Source organism: Pinus tabuliformis, chromosome X, assembly GCF_031772625.1.
Source record: "Pinus tabuliformis cultivar Carrire ecotype Pingquan chromosome X, CPIR1, whole genome shotgun sequence".
Lineage (NCBI taxonomy): Eukaryota > Viridiplantae > Streptophyta > Pinopsida > Pinales > Pinaceae > Pinus > Pinus tabuliformis.
Genome location: NC_142308.1, coordinates 303,235,194 through 303,238,803, shown reverse-complemented (window position 1 = coordinate 303,238,803; position 3,610 = coordinate 303,235,194).

Below are 3,610 nucleotides of genomic sequence, written 5' to 3'. Positions count from 1 at the left end.
ACAAACTTTCACAATTATATTGTACTAAGTACACAATATTAAAATTCCAGATGTTATTGATTGATAAATGGTTATAATTTCATCTACTGGTCCTCTTTCTAATAATTATATATTCATAGCGATGCAGTTATATGTTGCACTGGTCCTCTTTCTAATAATTATATATTCATAGCGATGCAGTTATATGTTTCACTAGGTGTTTTATCGATAAAATAAGGAAAAAGAGAAATAAATGTAGTTGAAGTTAATTTTTTAAATTGTAAATTTAATTTACATTAACCAGTAAACATCTTAATTGAATTTTTATGTAGTTGAAATCATAGTTACGAAGTTAAGTCGCGTCACCAATTCAATTCGATACAGCTAATAATTCGTTAGTTTCCAATTCGGTACAATCAGCGTTGCATGATTTTGGTCAAAGCTTTTCTATCGGCTTATGGCGAGCGTCCGCTGCTCCCGCTGAGTTGACGAACAGTGTGGCTGTAGAACAATAAAATTGAACCTCGGCATGGTGTCCAGCACAACTCCACCACCAAATTTGCCCTTCGCGGATTTATCTTGGTTGTGTTTGCCTTTCATTAGTTCCGATTGAGCCCTTAACCGTTAATGCTTCCTGACACGATGGGTGGGAAGCTCCGACTCTGTGTAACCATTGATAGGAACGCTGACAAATCACTTAGAGGAAGTAAATCCGAGTTTTTCAATTACCTTTTATAAAAATAAAAATAATAACGCAGGCCTTTAATTTTTTTTAGTTTTTATAAAAAAATTAAGGGGTATGTTTTTATATGAGGATTAATTAGAAAATTGGGAAAAATAAATCATTATTTTTATAAAAAATAAAATAAAGACAATAATTCCTATATTATAAAAAGAAAAAGGGAATTTCTATCCAATTTCTCTATAAAATGGTAAATAGAAGTGAATTAGTAATTTCTATGAAATTGTAATTAAAAAAATATAACTTTTATCTTAACAAAAATTATAAAATAATGAATTGATTGCAAATTGGTACTTTTTTTATAAAAAACAAAAAAATTTATTTTTATATTTGAAAAAATTATAATTTGAGAAATCTCAGTGTTTTTTTTTTCTCTGTAAGACTAGGCTAATTTATATTACAAAAAACAAAAATTACAGCAAAATTACACCAGGGCTGTGGCCCTGCATCTCCAGCGAGATTGTCTCCATGAAAGACCCTTCTGAGTAGCATCATTACAAAATTGAATCGACACAGTAAGCTTGTAAACCGCCACAATGGACATGTGAACTGACACGGTGGATTGACAAACCGACACAATGGACACATTGACTGACACGGTGGACACAAAATCCGACATGGATGACACATAGACAGATTGACAAAGAGAGCAGTAAATCGACAGAGAGCCTGAGAGGCAAACAAAGAGTTGCTTTCCTGGCAGCGGTAAACAGATTGACAGCGGAATTAGTCCTCATCGGTTGTATGGGGCTCCTCCTTCGCCGGTCCTTTGAGCTTCTGCGAGACCTCCATATCCATCGCCTGCCCTTTGAGCTTTTGCGAGACCCCCATTTCCGAGCGCAGCGTCCGCTGAACCGGCTCACTAGGGCCAGCTTCCTCAGCTTGAGTTGCTGGGGGTGAGTAATCTTTGGTAGGCCTCCGCATATCGACCGCGGGAACCTGCATATCGACCACTGGCACGCCCAAATTGTCCAGAGGCCCTCTGTGATTATTGCAGTGTTCCACCATGACTGAAACGATAAGAGTATTGTTCTCCAGCGTGCAAGGAATTCGATAACGAACAGCCGGGTGCTCCAAATGCCCGCATTCTGGAATTTCTCCCCACCCACGCACAGTGTCGCGTCCAACAGGTCTGTTTGAGCCTCTGATATGCTCATAAGCAATTTCCGCCGAGGAGGAGGGCGAATTGACTGGGCGCTAGGTAGCAGAGCGGCCCCTAGAACCTCCCCTGCGACTGCTCATCCTGGGCCTCTCCCTCTGCATTGTCAAATTAACCTTCGGACCAGAATCCCACTGAGTATTTGTGCTCTGAACCAGGGAATGTTCCTCCTCTGCCAACGTCTGCTCGGAATTCTTGCAGGAATGAATCCAGGCGACCGGGGGAGCGTAGATAACGAGCGCCATTTGCCTCGAACTCAGCTGCACAATGAATGCCCGTTGAACCAGCCATAAAACCAGCATTGAAGCCGAGTTTGCGGAGCCTCCCATCACATTTATTGCCTCTGCGATCTGGTGTGTCGTGGCTCGTCCGGGCTTACGTCTGCCCACGTGACGAGCCTCTTCCGACACCTGCCTATCGCGCCATGTCAACACCCGCATCCGGGAGAGAAATCTCAGTGTTAAATGGATAACTAGTTAGTAATTTCTATATAATGGAAAATTGCAAAAAAAGGATAACTTCTATCTTAAAAATAATTATAAAATAGTAAATTCTTTGCAAATTGGTAACTCTTATAAAAAAAACCAAAAACCATAACTTCTATATTGGAAAAAATTATAAACTCACAAATTTAAGTGATAATGGATAACTCCTACAAAAAGTTAGAAAAATGATAAATCAATATTAAATTTTTTTTATAAAAGATATAAAATGGTAAACTTGCAAATCCACAACTGTAACGGCTCCAACATTTAAAAAAAAAAAAAAAAAAAAAAATTACCCTGCTAAAATTCTACCGCATTTGACATGATGCTGAGCCGTATGTGAGTGATTTATTGTTATACAGTTCTAGTTAATTCCCATTACCCCAGCTGTGTTGAGGACAAGGGAGGTTCCCGGTGCAAGGCACAAATGTTTTTTGGGCCACTCGGTAATCTATTTATTATAATGTGATGTTTTCCGCCTCCCTCGCTTGGCATGCCATGCCAGGTCAGGATGGCAATAAATATTGCCTGCACTGTTCTGTACAAACCCTGAGGTGGACTGTCTGGTTGCGTCAGCGTCAATTGGAATCCCCACCAGATCGACGGTGTAGCTTCCATCTAGTGATCCGATGGAGGCTTCTCACCTGGGGATTCATCATCCTCGCGTTTTGCCGAGAGGGCTCTCATTTGGTTATGCCGCTCCTCGTAGAGCTACTCCAGATCGTTCCTCAGTTCGTTGCATTGTTCTTGGCCAGTTTGTGCTTGCTCAGGTTCAGTTTCTTGCACGACAGAGGTCTGATAAGCTTTGCAGGTAACCCATTTTTCTTATGTTGTCTGTTCATTCGATTTTATGCTCTGTTCCTTGTTTTAAAGGCAGCGAAGGGACTCCTTGCATACAGATGCGTTAACCATAATTTTGTTCATGAATTATACACAAGAGGCTACTCAACTCAAGGCTTGTGTTGCTTGGAGGCACTCACCCACCATGATGGCTTCACCCGTAACGGGTATGTTTCTACGCTGGTAGTACTATGAAACCCTAAGACGGGTATGCTCATGTTAAACTGTGTTGCCGACTCTATAATTTGGTTAACAGTCTAATAGGATTAAGGGTTTTGGTTTAAAGATAAGGGTTCTACTCGGATGTATGTATTTATAAGCACCACGAGCTCATTGACTTAGACATTTATTCCTGCACTGTAATTTATGTAGTTTCGACTATTTGTTTGAAGGGTTCTACTCTTG